The sequence below is a fragment of the Pseudophryne corroboree genome, chromosome 2 (genome assembly GCF_028390025.1).
Source record: "Pseudophryne corroboree isolate aPseCor3 chromosome 2, aPseCor3.hap2, whole genome shotgun sequence".
Lineage (NCBI taxonomy): Eukaryota > Metazoa > Chordata > Amphibia > Anura > Myobatrachidae > Pseudophryne > Pseudophryne corroboree.
The window spans coordinates 863,691,902-863,710,578 of record NC_086445.1 but is presented as its reverse complement, the minus strand read 5'-3'; the positions used below and the strand labels follow the sequence as shown (position 1 = coordinate 863,710,578).

At 47.5% G+C, this 18,677-nt stretch overlaps 1 protein-coding gene across 5 annotated transcripts in view; it reads left to right on the top strand.

Annotated features, from left to right (window-relative positions):
- Positions 1-18,677, top strand: part of SPAG5 (sperm associated antigen 5) — a 417,322-nt gene that overhangs the window by 86,089 nt on the left and 312,556 nt on the right. The window lies entirely within an intron of this gene.

Sequence of the window (18,677 nt, the reverse complement as noted above, 5' to 3'; positions counted from 1 at the left end):
CGGGGAAAGGTTGCTGGACAGCATTGCTCTCTCAACCAAATTCCTCCAGGATCATGGGTGGATTCCGAACCTTCCGAAATCTCACCTAGAGCCATCACGGAGGCTCCTGTTCCTGGGAATGATACTTATCTTGGAGTCACAAAAGGTGTTCCTTCCGTTGGAAATGGCATTGGCAATCCAGTCGATGGTTCGGGATGCCCTGAAGCCAACCCGGATGTCGGTGCATCTGTGCATTTGCCTTCTAGGGAAAATGGTGGCCTCTTACGAGGCACTTCAATACGGAAGGATTCACGCAAGACCCTTCCTGCTCGATCTGTTGGACAAATGGTCCGGATCGCATCTTCACATGCACAAGAGGATCCGTCTGTCGCCAAAGGCCAGGATCTCCCTTCTGTGGTGGCTACAGTCTTCTTACCTCGTCGCAGGGCGGAGGTTCGGAATTCAAAACTGGATTCTGTTAACCACAGACCCAAGCCTCAGAGGTTGGGGAGCAGTCACTCAGGGGGTGCAGTTTCAGGGAAGATGGTCAAGTCAGGAAGTCATCCTCCCAATCAACATTTTGGAACTCTGGGCCATATACAATGCCCTTCTGCAGGCCTCACATCTTTCTCAAGATCCGGCAATTCAGGTCCAGTCGGACAATGTGACGTCCGCAACGTACACAAACCGACAGGGCGGAACAAAAGCAGAGCAGCAATGTCAGAGGTGTTAAGAATTCTTCTCTGGGCAGAAAGAAACGCTGTGGTGTTGTCCGTGGTCTTCATTGCGGGAGTAGAGTACGTGTTTCCTCCACTTCCTCTGATCCTAAGAATTCTAAAACAAATAAAAAGGGAAAAGGTTCAATCAATACTGATTGCTCCAGACTGACCAGGAAGGGCCTAGTACGCGGACCTTCTGGAGATGCTCCTCGAAGATACGTGGCCTCTACCTCTTCGCAAGGATCTAATGCAACAGGGCCCGATTGTTTATCAGGACTTACCGCAGCTGCGTTTGATGGCATGGAAGTTGAACGGCTGATTTTAGTCGGTAGAGGGATACTTATCAAGGTTATCCCGACTATGATCCAAGCCAGGAAGGGGGTAACGTCTAAGCATTACCATCGTATTTGGAGAAATACGTCTCTTAGTGTGAGAGCAGAAATTATTCTGCGGTGGAATTTCATCTGGGATGTTTCCTGCTTTTTGGGGGTAATTCTGAGTTGATCACAGCAGGAACTTTCTTAGCAGTTGGGCAAAACCATGTCCACTGCAGGGGAGGCAGATATAATATGTGCAGAGAGAGTTAGATTTGGGTGTGGTGTGTTCAATCTGCAATCTAAATTGCAGTGTAAAGATAAAGCAGCCAGTATTTACCCTGCACAGAAATAAAATTACCCACCCAAATCTAACTCTCTCTGTACATGTTATATTTGCCTCCCCTGCAGTGCACATGGTTTTGCCCAACTGCTAACAAAGTTCCTGCTACGATCAACTCAGAATTTACCCCCTTTGTGCAGACAGGCGTGGATGTGGGCCAGAGTCTAGGCTCCATAAAAGTCCAGATTTTGGCCTTGTCCATTTTCTTTCAGAAACAATTGTCTTCTCTCCCTGAGGTCCAGATGTTCTTGAAAGGTTTTCTGCACATCCAACCACCCTTTGTGCCTCCCCTGGCACCTTGGGATCTCAATGTGGTGCTGCAGTTCCTCCAATCGGACTGGTTTGAGCCTTTACAGGAGGTGGACATAAGATATCTTACGTGGAAGACCGTCACACTGTTGGCCTTTGCTTCAGCAAGACGTGTGTAGGTGCTGGGGGCTCTTTGTCTCACAAAAGTCCCTATTTCATTTTCCGTGAGGACAAAGCTGAGCTCAGAACTAGTCAGCAATTTCTTCCTAAAGTGGTGTCCGCATTGCATATCAACCAACCTATTGTGGTTCCGGTTGTCACCGACACCTCTGCTACTACAAAGTCTTTGCATGTTGTGAGGCTTTGAAGGTGTATGTGAACAGAAAAGCTCGTCCCAGAAAGACGGACTTGCTGTTTGTTCTTTATGATCCCAATAAGATTGGGTGTCCTGCTTCAAAGCAGGCAATTGCACGCTTGATCAGACTTACTATCCAGCATGCTTATTCCACGGCAAGTTTGCCGTGTCCAAAATCTGTACAGGCCCACTCTACTAGGTCGGTGGGTTCTTCCTGGGCGGCTGCCTGGGGTGTCTTGGCTTTTACAGCTCTGCCGAGTAGTTACTTGGTCAGGTTCGAACACGTTTGCAAAGTTCTACAAGTTCGATACTTTGGCCTCTGGGGACCTTCAGTTTGATCGATCAGTTCTGCAGGAACCTCAGCACTGTCCCACCCGGTTTGGGAGCTTTGGTACATCCCCATGGTACTAAATGTACCCCAGTATCCTCTAGGACGTAAATGAAAATAGGATTTTAATTACCTACTGGTAAATCCTTTTCTCGAAGTCCGTAGAGGATACTGGGCGCCCGCACTGTTACTTGGTTAAGTAATGTTGGTTCAGCCGTTGCTGTTCCTGTTTCAAGTTTGGTTAGCTTGGCTTTCCGCTTGTTGTGTGTGCTGGTTCGGAATCTCACCACTATCCTTATCTATCCTTCACTCGCAGTATGTCTGTCTCCTCGGGCACAGTTTCCTAGACTGAGTCTGGTAGGAGGGGCATAGAAGGAGGAGGCAACCTACACTATCAAATTCTTAAAGTGCCCATGGCTCCTAGTGGACCCGCCTATACCCCGTGGTACTAAATGGACCCCAGTATCCTCTACGGACTACGAGAAAAGTTTTTACCGGTAGGTAATTAAAATCCTATTTTCTTTCGCGAACATTAGTGGGGCCCTATGATAATGGTATGTTATAATTCCTATTGGTAAATTATAATTACAGTATATATGAACTGTGTGGCAAAATGGAGAGACTAAGGAATAGTACAACTGTAACTCTGCCCAAATGAACTTTAATTGTAATAAGATAAAAGAAGTGACCTATCATTTTACTTTATAAAACACACAATAGGTGAAACAGTATCTAATTAGTTATAAAATAACTGAATACATTTAAGTTAAATTGATACAAGATCATTATGTAGCCACAAAGGAATTAGATTACATGATATGAATAAGCCTAGCGGACACTGTAATTAGATAAGTAACAATGGAGGAATAATCTGGTGTCACGATACGATTAAGTCCAGCAGGCTGTGTGAAAAGATGAGGAATTGTAAATTAACTGTACAGTACTAACAGAGTAATTAGAGCAATATTTTTTTAAAGGAGTACCTTATTGTTGTAATAGGAGTGATGCTTCACACTTCATATAATTAAAGGTATATTTAGAGGCTATAGCTTGGGAATATTAAAATATACTTAATGTGAACAATTGTATTTGCATGCATAGATGGTAATTGATAAGTCAGCCAGCTTATGTATGTGAAATATCTAAATGGTCTTCTTGAATGTCTCATGCCTAAACATTGTATATGATGTTTCAAAAGACACGTACCCCCTCCATAATACAGGTTGCGCACACCTCATCCTGTATGCAGTTATTTTCTTACTGCCTCCCAGATTCATATTTTCTTTTCCCTTTTTTTCTCTGTGTGTTTTTGAGAGTATTCAATAAATGTCAGTGAATGCCCAAATGCGCACGCTATACCAGGTCTGGCCAACATGTGACTAGTCTGGACCCACACTTTTTGAGCTTTTACATGTGTCTCTTAGCTGCAGGTGCTTGGTGTGCTCATAAAGAGAAAAATTAGAGTAATTGGGAGCGGCAGGGGGAGTGCGTTACTTATGCATCACGTGACCTCCTCTGGACAATGGTGGGGGGTTACGCTGCATAACCAAACTGCAGAGTAAATGCAGTGTCCTCTCCCACCTTCTTCTGGGGGCTGTAAATGTAAGGGGGAATCGGGTGGGGGTGGGGGGGGGGGGGGGTACGGGACTTTTGTGGGGAGAATTAAAGGCATGTCCCAAACTGTGGAGGTCTGATGGGCATGTAATGTGCTTTTGGAGAGGCATTTGAACACGTCTGAGGGCGTGGCTCATTGCATGAGTAGAGATATATATTTTATCTATAGAGGGTGCAGTGTTGAGAAGGGAGTGCAACAGTGTCCAAAGCTGGAGGAAGGTCCAGAGTACTAAGTTTGGAGGAAAAAACAAAACCTCTTAGATCTGGCAGAAACAAGATTATTGGTGATTTTGGTCACGATGGTGTACTATATGTGTATTTTAGGGGGTGGAACCAGATTATCTATCTATCTATCTATCTATCTATCTATCTATCTATCTATCTATCTATCTATCTATCTATCTATCTATCTATCTATCTATCTATCTATCTATCTATCTATCTGTGGCAGCACTCCCTTGGAAAGCAATTACTGACCCAGTGCCTTCCTAGGTACCTCTTATAGCAACAGGTCCAACACAGCATCGATGGAGGTGGCACTCGGTGACAAATCCATACAGGAGCAGGATTAATGCAACTTTCAAAGTTTTTATTTCACTTCTTCATCAGACAAACATATGTACAAAACCACATATCTTATAAAGGATCCCACAATGTGCAATCAGCTCCGGCGCAGGCCGCGGGTGTAGACGCCCACTGATGATGTCACCAACCCTCGACTTGTAACTGGGACAGCTATCAAAACAAAACACCTAATCAAACAGAAGCAAACGAGCACCTATCCGTAATGTGCATATACAAAATATTAAAAGAATTCAGAGCAACGATAACATATATCCTATATATGATTTAAAAACGCAATCTGAGGCAGATAAATGAAAAAGGGACAGAGAACAATGAAATAACAACCGATTGCAGCAGATGAGAGAGATTATCTATCTATCTATCCTATCTATCTATCTATATATATCTATCTATATATATATCTATATATATATATATATATATATATATGTGTGTGTGTGTGTATGTATATATATCTATCTATATATATATATATATGTATATGTGTGTGTGTGTGTATGTATATGTATGTATATATATATATATATATATATTATCTCTATTCCTCAAATCTCTGTCTGTCTCTCTCTCTCTCTCTCTCTCTCTCTCTCTCTCTCTCTCGCTCTCTCTCTCTCTCTTTTTATTTATTTTTCTCTGACGTCCTAGTGGATGCTGGGAACTCCGTAAGGACCATGGGGAATAGACTGGCTCCGCAGGAGACTGGGCACTCTAAAAGAAAGATTAGGTACTATCTGGTGTGCACTGGCTCCTCCCTCTATGCCCCTCCTCCAGACCTCAGTTAGAATCTGTGCCCGGCCAGAGCTGGGTGCTCCTAGTGGGCTCTCCTGAGCTTGCTAGAAAGAAAGTATTTGTTAGGTTTTTTATTTTCAGTGAGATCTGCTGGCAACAGACTCACTGCTACGTGGGACTGAGGGGAGAGAAGCAAACCTACCTGCGTGCAGCTAGCTTGTGCTTCTTAGGCTACTGGACACCATTAGCTCCAGAGGGTTCGAACACAGGGCCTGACCTCGATCGTCCGTTCCCGGAGCCGCGCCGCCGTCCCCCTTGCAGAGCCAGAAGACATAAGAAGGAGATGAAATCGGCGGCAGAAGACTCCGGTCTTCATTAAGGTAGCGCACAGCACTGCAGCTGTGCGCCATTGCTCCCACAGCACACCACACACTCCGGTCACTGTAGGGTGCTGGGGGGGGGGGGCGCCCTGGGCAGCAATTATATTACCTTTTGGCTAAATATACACATAATACAGTCAGTTAACTGTATATGTGTAAAAAAAAAACGCCATTAAGTTAAGGAAAACGCGGGACAGAAGCCCGCCGCTGAGGGGGCGGGGCCTTCTTCCTCAGCACACCAGCGCCATTTTCCCTTCACAGCTCCGCTGGAAGCACGCTCCCCAGGCTCTCCCCTGCAGTATCCAGGTACAAGACGGGTTAAAAAGAGAGGGGGGGGGCACATAAATTTAGGCGCAAATAGATACAAACAAGCAGCTATTGGGAAAATCACTTATTAGCAGTGTAAATCCCTGTGTTATATAGCGCTGTGGTGTGTGCTGGCATACTCTCTCTCTGTCTCCCCAAAGGACTTTGTGGGGTCCTGTCCTCAGTCTGAGCATTCCCTGTGTGTGTGCGGTGTGTCTGTATGGCTGTGTCGACATGTTTGATGAGGAGGGTTACGTGGAGGCGGAGCAGGGGCAGATACATGTGGTGTCGCCCCCGACGGGGCCGACACCTGATTGGATGGATATGTGGAAGGTCTTAACCGACAGTGTTTACTCCTTACATAAAAGGTTTGATGACGCAGCAGCCTTGGGACAGCCGGGGTCTCAGCCCGCGCCTGCCCAGGCGACTCAGAAGCCGTCAGGGGCTCATAAACGCCCGCTAGCTCTGATGGTAGACACAGATGTCGACACGAAGTCTGACTCCAGTGTAGATGTGGATGAGACAAATGTACAGTCTACAAAAGCCATCCGATGCATGATTACTGCAATGAAAGATGTATTGCACATTTCTGATATTAACCCGGTTACCACCAAAAAGGGGTATTATGTTTGGGGAGAAAAAGCAGCCAGTGACTTTTCCCCCATCTGATGAATTAAATGATTTGTGTGCAGAAGCGTGGAGTTCCCCTGATAATAAACTAGTGATTTCTAAGAGGTTACTGACGGCGTACCCTTTCCCGCCAATGGATAGGTTATGTTGGGAAACATCCCCTAGGGTGGACAAGGCGCTAACACGCTTATCTAAAAGGGTGGCACTGCCGTCTCAGGATACGGCCGCACTAAAGGATCCTGCGGATAGAAAGCAGGAAGCTATCCTGAAGTCTGTGTATACACACTCTGGTACTCTACTGAGACCTGCTATTGCTTCAGCCTGGATGTGTAGTGCTGCAGCAGCATGGACTGATACCCTGTCAGACAACATTGATTCCCTCGACAGGGATACTATTTTGCTAACCATCGAACATATAAAAGACGTCGTCTTATATATGCGGGATGCACAGAGGGACATTTGCCTGCTGGCATCTAGAATTAATGCAATGTCCATTTCTGCCAGGAGAGTATTATGGACTCGGCAGTGGACAGGTGATGCTGATTCTAAAAAACACATGGAGGTTTTGCCTTATAAGGGTGAGGAACTATTTGGGGACGGTCTCTCGGACCTCGTATCCACAGCAACTGCTGGGAAGTTGACTTTTTTGCCTCAGGTTCCCTCACAGCCTAAGAAAGCACCGTATTATCAAATGCAGTCCTTTCGGCCTCAGAAAGGCAAGCGGGTCAGAGGAGCATCCTTTCTGGCCAGATGCAAGGGTAGAGGAAAGAAGCTGCACCAGGCAGCCAGTTCCCAGGAACAAAAATCCTCCCCTGCTTCCACTAAGTCCACCGCATGACGTTGGGACTCCACAGGCGGAGCCAGGTGCGGTGGGGGCGCGTCTCCGAAACTTCAGCAACCAGTGGGTTCGCTCACAAGTGGATCTATGGGCTGTACAAATTGTATCTCAGGGATACAAGCTGGAGTTCTGGGCGACTCCCCCTCGCCGTTACCTCAAATCAGCCTTGCCAGCTGCTCCCAGGGAAAGGGAGGTAGTACTGGCGGCAATTCACAAGCTGTACCTCCAGCAGGTGATAATCAAGGTCCCCCTCCTTCAACAGGGCAGGGGTTACTATTCCACAATGTTTGTGGTACCGAAACCGGACGGTTCGGTGAGACCCATCCTGAATTTAAAATCCTTGAACACTTATATAAAGAAGTTCAAGTTCAAAATGGAATCGCTCAGGGCGGTTATTGCAAGCCTGGAAGAGGGGGATTTTATGGTGTCGCTGGACATCAAGGATGCTTACTTGCATGTCCCCATTTTCCCACCTCACCTGGAGTACCTCAGGTTTGTGGTGCAGAACTGTCATTACCAATTCCAGACGTTGCCGTTTGGTCTCTCCACGGCTCCGAGAATATTTACCAAGGTAATGGCCGAAATGATGATACTCCTTCGAAGAAAGGGAGTTATAATTATCCCGTACTTGGACGATCTCCTCATAAAGGCGAGGTCCAAAGAGCAGTTGTTGGTCAGCGTAGCACTCTCTCAGGAAGTGTTGCAACAGCACGGCTGGATTCTGAATATCCCAAAGTCGCAGCTGATCCTACGACGCGTCTGCTTTTCCTGGGAATGATTCTGGACACAGAACAGAAGAAGGTGTTTCTCCCGGAGGAGAAGGCCCAGGAATTGTCATCTCTGGTCAGGGACCTCCTGAAACCAAAACAGGTGTCGGTGCATCACTGCACGCGAGTCCTTGGAAAGATGGTAACTTCTTACGAAGCAATTCCCTTCGGCAGGTTCCATGCAAGGATCTTTCAGTGGGATCTGTTGGACAAATGGTCCGGATCGCATCTTCAGATGCATCGGTTGATCACCCTGACCCCAAGGGCCAGGGTGTCTCTGCTGTGGTGGCTGCAGAGTGCTCATCTTCTCGAGGTACGCAGGTTCGGCATACAGGACTGGATCCTGGTGACCACGGATGCAAGCCTCCGAGGATGGGGGGCAGTCACTCAGGGAAGAAACTTCCAAGGGCAGTGGTCAAGTCTGGAGACTTCTCTACACATAAATATATTGGAACTAAGGGCCATCTATAACGCCCTGAGTCAAGCAGAGCCCCTGCTTCAAAACCAATCTGTACTGATTCAGTCAGACAACATCACGGCGGTCGCCCATGTAAACCGCCAGGGCGGCACAAGAAGCAGGATGGCAATGGCAGAAGCCACAAGGATTCTTCGATGGGCGGAGAATCACGTGCTAGCACTGTCAGATGTGTTCATTCCGGGAGTGGACAACTGGGAAGCAGACTTCCTCAGCAGGCACGACCTCCACCCGGGAGAGTGGGGACTTCATCAAGAAGTCTTCACACAGATTGTAAATCGTTGGGAACTGCCACAGGTGGACATGATGGCGTCCCGCCTCAACAAAAAGGTAAAAAAATATTGCGCCAGGTCACGGGACCCTCAGGCGATCGCTGTGGACGCACTAGTGACACCGTGGGTGTACCAGTCGGTTTATGTGTTCCCTCCTCTTCCTCTCATACCCAAGGTACTGAGGATAGTAAGAAAGAGAGGAGTAAGAACTATTCTCATCGTTCCGGATTGGCCAAGAAGAACTTGGTACCCAGAACTACAAGAAATGATCTCAGAGGACCCATGGCCTCTGCCTCTCAGACAGGACCTGTTACAGCAGGGGCCCTGTCTGTTCCAAAACTTACCGCGGCTGCGTTTGACGGCATGGCGGTTGAACGCCGGATCCTAGCGGAAAAGGGCATTCCGGATTAAATTATTCCTACGCTGATAAAGGCTAGGAAAGACGTGACAGCAAAACATTATCACCGTATATGGCGAAAATATGTTGCTTGGTGTGAGGCCAGGAAAGCCCCTACAGAGGAATTCCAGCTGGGTCGATTCCTGCACTTCCTACAGTCAGGAGTTACTATGGGCCTAAAATTAGGATCCATAAAGGTCCAGATTTCGGCCCTATCTATTTTCTTTCAAAAAGAACTGGCTTCACTGCCTGAAGTTCAGACGTTTGTTAAGGGAGTGCTGCATATTCAGCCCCCTTTTGTGCCTCCAGTGGCACCTTGGGATCTTAACGTTGTGTTGGATTTCCTGAAATCACACTGGTCTGAGCCACTTAAGACCGTGGAGCTAAAGTATCTCACGTGGAAGGTGGTCATGCTGTTGGCCTTGGCTTCAGCTAGGCGTGTGTCAGAATTGGCGGCTTTGTCATGTAAAAGCCCGTATCTGATCTTCCATATGGACAGGGCAGAATTGAGGACTCTTCCCCAATTTCTCCCAAAGGTGGTATCAGCGTTTCATTTGAACCAACCTATTGTGGTGCCTGTGGCTACTCGGGACTTGGAGGCTTCCAAGTTGCTGGACGTAGTCAGGGCTTTGAAAATCTATGTAGCCAGGACGGCTGGAGTCAGGAAAACTGACTCGCTGTTTATCCTGCATGCACCCAACAAACTGGGTGCTCCGGCTTCAAAGCAAACTATTGCGCGCTGGATCTGTAACACGATTCAGCAAGCTCATTCTGCTGCAGGGTTACCGCATCCTAAATCAGTAAAAGCCCATTCCACAAGGAAGGTGGGCTCTTCTTGGGCGGCTGCCCGAGGGGTCTCGGCTTTACAGCTTTGCCGAGCTGCTACTTGGTCGGGTTCAAACACATTTGCTAAGTTCTACAAGTTTGATACCCTGGCTGAGGAGGACCTTGCCTTTGCTCATTCGGTGCTGCAGAGTCATCCGCACTCTCCCGCTCGTTTGGGAGCTTTGGTATAATCCCCATGGTCCTTACGGAGTTCCCAGCATCCACGAGGACGTCAGAGAAAATAATAATTTACTCACCGGTAATTCTATTTCTCGTAGTCCGTAGTGGATGCTGGGCGCCCGTCCCAAGTGCGGACTCTCTGCAATACATGTATATAGTTATTGCTTAACTAAAGGGTTATTGTTATGAGCCATCTGTTACTGAGGCTCAGTTGTTGTTCATACTGTTAACTGGGTATGGTTATCACAAGTTGTACAGTGTGATTGGTGTGGCTGGTATGAGTCTTACCCTGGATTCCAAATCCTTTCCTTGTTGTGTCAGCTCTTCCGGGCACAGTTTCCTTAACTGAGGTCTGGAGGAGGGGCATAGAGGGAGGAGCCAGTGCACACCAGATAGTACCTAATCTTTCTTTTAGAGTGCCCAGTCTCCTGTGGAGCCCGTCTATTCCCCATGGTCCTTACGGAGTTCCCAGCATCCACTACGGACTACGAGAAATAGAATTACCGGTGAGTAAATTCTTATTTTATATATATATATATATATATATATATATATATATATATATATATATATATATATAAAATATAATATCTTTCTCTTACAATAATTTCTCTTACGTCCTATAGGATGCTGGGGTCCATATTAGTACCATAGGGTTTAGACTGGTCCACCAGGAGCCATTGGCACTTTAAGAGTTCAATAGTTTGGGCTGGCTCCTCCCTCTATGCCCCTCCTTCCAGACTCAGTTTAGAAAATGTGCCCGGAGGAGCCTGTCACAGCTAGGGGAGCTCTACAGAGCTTCTTTAGGAAAAGTTTGTTTTAAGAGTTTATTTTTTTACAGGAGGCTGCTGGCCACAGTCTACCTGCAACGAGGGACAGAGGGGGGGGAGCAGTGTCCGCCCTGAGTAGTCTTGAGCCACTGCCTCCGCTGACTGTACATTGAGCTCCAGAGGGGACAGATCTCGCCCCGCCACAGGGGAACACTCACCCCAGCAGCCAGCCGCCACCCCCTTTGTGTGCTGAAGTGTGGCGAGTTAGTCACTGTCCCCCCTTACATGCGGGGGTCAGTGTGAAGAAGGCGGCTAAGGGCGGGAGCGTGGTATTAACCGCGCTCTGGGAAGGCTCAGCGTTACTAAGGTGCGGCGCTGTGGGGAGCGCCCTGAGCTAGCACGGGGCCCTACACTGACCACATTAAGCCTGTCGGGGTCCGCGGATCTCAGCCAGCACTAAATTCCTCAGGCCAGTATAATCTACAAGAGCGGGAAGACAGCGCCATTGAAGGCGCGGAGCTTCTCCTCAGAGCGGACCCAGCAGCGTTCAGCGCCATTTTTCCTGCCTGCACTCACTACCAAGTGGATCCAGGTCCCTCCAGAGCAATCTCCAGCTATCTGTACGGTACCAGGGGGTTGTAGAAGGGGAGGAGGGGGAGGCTGTATAAAGGCTGTGTCACCTATTAAGGGGGACAGTCAGCGCTGGCTAGGGACTCCCTATACCTCTAATAGCGCTGTGTGTGGGTTGGCTCCAATCTCAGTGTATCTCTGCCATTCTTGGCGGGAGGGGGGGGGGGGGGGGGGGGGGCTCTGTCTACATAATACCCTGTGTGTTTATGGGGTGTTTTGTGTGTGTGTGGCATCATGTCTAGGGACAATGTTTCATATGCTGCAGAGGATTTGTCTTCCCAGGAAGACTCCATACCATGTAATCAGGGTTGCACTGTTATGGCGCAGATCCCAGCTAGAGAGCCAGAATGGTTAGTCTCTCTGAGGGGAACTATTTCTCAGATTTCTGATAGGGTTGCTAGGACTGAACACGCCACTCAGGTCCTGCAATCCTCTATGGTCGTATGGTCTGATACTGCTTCCTCGGGGTCCCCTGCGGTACATTCTCACAAATGTGCACTTGCAATTATGCTGGATGACACGGACACCGATTCTGACACTGCAGACTGTGACGGGGATGTGTTGAGGGGGATAGCATCACTTGCTAAGGGGGTGCAGTTGATGATTGAAGCCGTAAGGGATGTTTTACACATTTCTGATACGGTCCCTGAACAGGTGGAGGAGGCCTTCTTTACAGATAATAAGAAGCCCCACCCTCACCTTCCCGGCATCCAAAGAATTAAACGCTATCTTTGAAAAGGCATGGGAAACTCCGGAAAAGAAATTCCAGATCCCTAAGAGGGTCTTAGTTGCTTTTCCCTTCCCAGAGGATAATAGAAAGTGCTTGGATTGCAAAAGCTATTGCCAGGTGGTCAATCACTATGCAGGAGGAATCAACTACGCTGGATAAAGGTGATGTTGATTTATTTTTACGCAATATTCAGGATTCTGCAGGGTTCCTGCTGGATTCCATGAAGAACTTGGGTTCCATGGCTGCAGGGATCTCCTCCATGTCCGTCTCTGCTCGCAGGGGTCTCTGGCTACGCCAATGGTCTGCGGACGCAGAATCTAGGAAGAGCGTGGAGGGCCTTCCCTACACAGGTCAGGCACTCTTTGGGGAGGCATTGGATCCGTTGATTGCCACGGCTACCACGGGTAAGTCTACTTTTCTCCCTTCAGCTGCACCGGCTACAAAGAAGTATTTCACGCCAGCCGCGTCACAGTCCTTTCGGCCCGCATGGCCTAGAAAGAACAAGCCTTCGAACGCCTTCTTCAGAGGTGGTCGTGCCAAAGGAAAGAAACCTGCTCCCGCAGGTTCCCAAACCTAGAAGCCCGCTTCTGATACCACTAAGTCCTCTGCATGACGGTGGTCAGCTGGGCCTGGTCGAAGGTCAGGTGGGGGCAAGACTCCGACCGTTCAGCCAAGTCTGGGTGTCGTCTGGCCTGGACCCCTGGGTCCTGGATATTGTGTCCAGGGGGTACAGACTGGAGTTTCAAGATCCCCCACCTCAGCGTTTCTTGAAGTCAGGCTTACCTGCTCTGCTGGCAGACAGAACAATTCTTCTGGAGGCTATCAGAAAATTGGTGGTGTCAGAGGTCATTGTTCCGGTTCCGCCTTAACAGTGGAACAAAGGTTTTTATTTGAACCTTTTCGTGGTACCGAAACCGGATTGTTCGGTACGGCCAAATCTTAATTTAAAGTCTTTGATCCCTTATCTCAGGGAGTTCAAATTCAAGATGGAATCTCTGAGAGCTGTCATCTCAGGACTGACGGAGGGGGAGTTCCTGGTGTCTCTGGACAACAAGGATGCGTACCTCCACATTCCCATTTGGTCGCCGCATCAGGCATATCTCATCTTTGCTCTATTGGACGATCACTTTCAGTTCCAGGCGCTGCCGTTTGGCCTCTCCACAACACTAAGGATCTTCACCAAGGTGATGGCGGAGTTGATGGTTCTCCTCCGCAAGAAGGGGGTGAATATAATTCCACCTGATCAAGGCGTCGTCCAGGGAGAGGTTTTTGCGATCCATCGCGCTCAAAACACAGCTGCTCAGGAAGCACGGTTGGATCCTGAACCTTCCAAAGTCTCAACTGGAGCCGACAAGAAGGCTGTCTTTCCTGGGAATGATCCTCGACATGGAAGTGCAGAGGGTATTTCTCCCGGTGGAAAAAGCATTGGTGATTCAAATAATGGTCCGGGATGTGTTTAAGCCTACCCGGGTATCGGTTCATCAGTGTATCGGCCTTCTGGGGAAGATGGTTGACGCCTACGAGGCTCTACAGTACGGCAGGTTTCATGCTCGACCTTTTCAGCTGGATCTCTTGGACCAATGGTCGGCTCTCGCCTACACATGCACAAGAGGATACGCCTGTCTCCGAGAGCAGGATTTCACTCCTCTGGTGGCTACAACTTCCTCACCTTCTGGAACGCCGAAGGTTCGGAACTCGGGACTGGATCCTTTTTAACCACAGATGCAAGTCTAAGAGGTTGGGGAGCAGTTGCTCTAGGGGAAACCTTAGGAAGGAAGGTGTTTGAATCAAGAATCTATTCTCCCAATAAACATCCTGGAGCTAAGGGCCGTGTACAACTCCCTTCTGCAAGCAGCACACCTTCTACAGGATCGGGCTGTTCAGGTGCAGTCGGACAACGTGACCACAGTGGCCTACATAAACCGACAAGGCAGAACGAAGATCAGGGCTGCCATGTCAGAGGTGTCAAGAATCCTCCTCTGGGCAGAAAGGCACGCTGTAGCGATGTCGGCAATCTTCATTCCGGGAGTAGACAACTGGGAAGCAGACTTCCTCAGCAGACACGATCTCCATCCAGGGGAGTGGGGCCTCCATCTGGAGGTGTTCGAGGAGGTAACCGGTTGGTGGAGGGTTCCTGACATAGACATGATGGCCTCCCGCCTCAACAAGAAGCTGGGGAGGTACTGTTCCAGGTCGAGAGACCTGCAGGCAGTGGCAGTGGACGCACTGGTAACACCGTGGGTGTTCACGTCAGTATATGTGTTCCCTCCACTTCCTCTGATTCCAAAGGTCCTTCAGCTGGTAAGAAGAACAAAGGTTCTGGCAATCCTCATTGCTCCGGACTGGCCAAGGAGGGCTTGGTATGCGGATCTACTGGATCTTCTGCTGGAAGATCCAAGGCCCTTACCTCTTCGGGAGGATCTGCTGCTGCAGGGGCTGTTCGCCTATCAAAATTTACCACGGCTACGTTTGACGGCATGGCGGTTGAACGCCAGATCTTATCTTGGAAAGGTATTCCGAGTGAGGTCATTCCTACCCTGATTCAGGCTAGGAAGGGGGTGACGTCTAAACATTACCATCATATGTTTCTTGGTGTGAAGCCAGCAAATTTCCTGCGGTGGAGTTTTGGACGTTTTCTCCTTTTCCTGCAAGCGGGAGTGGAGATGGGCCTGAGATTGGGATCCATCAAGGTACAAATCTGTGCTTTGTCCATCTTCTTCCAAAAACAATTGGCTGTCCTCCCTGAGGTTCAGACCTTTTTGAAAGGGGTTCTGCACATCCAACCTCCCTTTGTGGCCCCAACGGCACCCTGGGATCTAGATGTGGTGTTGCAGTTCCTACAGTCAGCATGGTTTGAGCCTCTACTGGAGGCTGACATCAAGTTTCTCATGTGGAAGGCGGTCACTCTTTTGGCCTTGGCTTCTGCCGGACGCGTGTCGGAATTGGGGGCTTTATCTTGCAAAAGTTTTTATCTGATCTTTCATGAAGACAGGGCGGAACTTAGGACTCGTCCACAGTTCCTGCCTAAGGTTGTATTGGCTTTCCATATCAACCAACCTATTGTGGTGCCAGTGGCTACTCACTCCTCAATTGCTTCAAAGGCCTATGGATGTTGTACGGGCTTTAAAGATCTATGTGAAGAGGACTGCTCGTCATAGGAAATCTGACTCTCTCTATTTGTCCTCTACGATCCCAAGAAAATTGGGTGTCCTGCTTCTAAGATGTCGATTTTGCGCTGGATCAGGTTCACTATCCAGCATGCGTATTCTATGGCAGGATTGCTGTGTCCGAAATCGGTTAAGGCCCACTGTACTCGTAAGGTGGGTTCTTCCTGGGCGGCTGCCCGGGGTGTCTCTGCCTTACAGCTTTGCCGAGCTGCTACTTGGTCTGGTTCGAACACGTTTGCCAAGTTTTCCAAGTTCGATACTCTGGCCTCTGATGACCTCAAGTTTGGTCAGGCAGTATTGCAGGAGCCTCCGCGCTCTCCCTCCCGTACTGGGAGCTTTGGTACATCCCCATGGTACTAATATGGACCCCAGCATCCTCTAGGACGTAAGAAAAAATAGGATTTTAATTAACTGCCGGTAAATCCTTTTCTCGTAGTCCGTAGAGGATGCTGGGCGCCCGCCCAGCGCTTCGTTTTCCTGCATTGGTTTATAGTTCGGTACTTCCTGGTTCCTAGGTAAGTTCTGCATTGTTTACTGTTTCAGTACTGTTTCAGATGTTGCTGAAGTTTCCGACTTGTTTGCCGGATTTGTTTGTTGTGTGAGCTGGTATGAATCTCGCCACTATCTGTGTAATTCCTTCTCTCGAAGTATGTCGTCTCTTTGGGCACAGTTTCTAGACTGAGTCTGGTAGGAGGGGCATAGAGGGAGGAGCCAGCCCACACTTTTAAACTCTTTAAGTGCCAATGGCTCCTGGTGGATCCTTCTATACCCCATGGTACTAATATGGACCCCAGCATCCTCTAAGGACTACGAGAAAAGGATTTACTGGCAGGTAATTTAAAATCCTATTATATACACCTAACCACAGAGAGAGGTGAAGTATGGGGGACAGCACACCATTTTATAATGAAGAAAATTTAAATCCATCAAGGAATAGTAAAAGTCCATGGTATACCAGACCAGAACATTTGGCATATCAAAAAATTCACAAACTGTAGTCCTAAAGCGGGGTACAGTTTAATCGCCCACCCACGTATAAAGTTCTTCAATTTTATCATCAGAGTCGACGGAACTGTTTCTGTGCAATGTGTACCTTCATCCTGGACTGCCAGATGAAGGTGCACATTGCACCGAACGGTATGGTTGCTCTTGCAGTATTCATCAGATGTTGGAGCAATATTTTTTTTTTTTTAACTTTGTAATGGGTATATCCATACGATTAAGCAGCCAAAACTCTGGGGTATCTGGTAAGAGAAGACCAATGATTATAATTGATAACCTTCTGATTGTCTGCCAAAATTCGGTCAATTCTGTGCAGAGCCACCAGATATGTACTGGGAAGCTCTTTGATTGGTTGCACCTCCAACAGAGATCAGATAAGTTTGGAAACATCTGTTAAATATGCACTGGGCACCAATACCACCTGGACAGCATTTTATATTGAGTTTCTAAAACTTGGATAGAGGAAGAGCTAGGAAATGTAAATTTAAATATCTGAGACCAATGGTCATCTGACAATTTGTATGCTAATTCTGTCTGCCAGGCTTTTAGATAAGAGAGTAAACCAGTAGCGAAGGCCTCTAGACATAATTGGTATATAGTAGATACAAGATGCCAAGGTGGGATCTCTTCCAAGCACTGCTGTTCAAATTTAGTTGGGGTCCATCTGGGGGTATTGGTGTGAAAAGACAAAATGTAATGTCGGCGTTGTAGGTATGCCCAAAACGACCAGGGCGGAAGTAGATAAGTCTGTTGCAGATCTGTAAAAGATCCTGTCTTGGAAACTAAATTAGATATGTGGGAAACACCTTCTAAGAACCAACTTGGTAGGGAGGAGGTTGAAAGTCCTGGAGGAAAATCGGGATTCCCAAAGATGAGCGTGGGTAGTGAGATTCCCAGGCTAAAGGAGGCATGATTTCTAAATTTCTGCCAACACTTGAGAGTGGGCCCCAATGTGGGATGTGAAAGGCGGGGAGATTAAGCAATCCAAGGAAGGACATACAGCATAATTTAGACGTGGATTTTGGTTTGCACTCCATAGGGCAATTTGCCTCCTTTGCGATTAAGTGGATTTACCCCTAAATATGCCAATAGGGACTTTGTTTTACAATACTGTACTTAGAAAGCAACTTTTTCAAGATGTTATCGCACTATAATTTTGAGATCCTTAAAGTTGTCTTTGATCCACTCAGTGTTCAATGTGAAGGCTGACATCTCCTTATGAAAATTTTCACTGAAATGTTTTTCTGTGTCCAGCTTAGATTTTTAAGTATCCGTGTAGTTGCCAAGGTAGTGTTTTCAGATTTTGAAATCTGATAGCTGCATATAGGTGTGATTGACAAGAGGATTTAATCTCTTGAACGGCAGAGGTCATCGTAAGTTTGATGCGGGCAAAGGTAGATCTCAAGGGAACTAGACCTTGCCAGGCAGTAGTTATGCAGTTTCTCAAAATCAATCTGAAAAAAACACCAACACCTATCTTTTTCCTGGTAAGCACTTTTGAACTGGAGTAGCCAAACAATTCCAGCAGATAGTTGAAATTTTGACAGAGCCAATCTTGATTACATATGGCTTTCTAAATGGTTGAGACCTCCCATTTCCTTCCATACAGGAGTGTCTGGATAGTTTCCACAGATCACATTATGTTGTAAGCCTAAATTTTGCCTCCTCGACCAACCACTAAACCAAGCATGCAGAGTAGGTTAAAAATATTAAAGGCACACTGTACAGGATTGTAAATGTAAAATCCAAGTCCCACCTCCTACCACTGTGGAACAACACCTTTTATTCCTATAACCGCATTCTGCACACCTTCTCCACTCTATATTGGGCATATTTCTTCTCCTCTGAAAACGCTGCTGTCTTGCATATTTATTTATTTATTAGCAGTTTCTTATATAGCGCAGCATATTCCGTTGCGCTTTACAATTAGAACAACAGTTATAGAATAAAACTGGGCAAAGATAGACATAGAGGTAGGAAGGCCCTGCTCGCAAGCTTACAATCTATAGGGAAATAGGCATTGATACACAAAGATAGATGCTACCTGTTACATAATGGTTCCCCAGATTGCTAGGTTCTTAGTGGGTTGTATG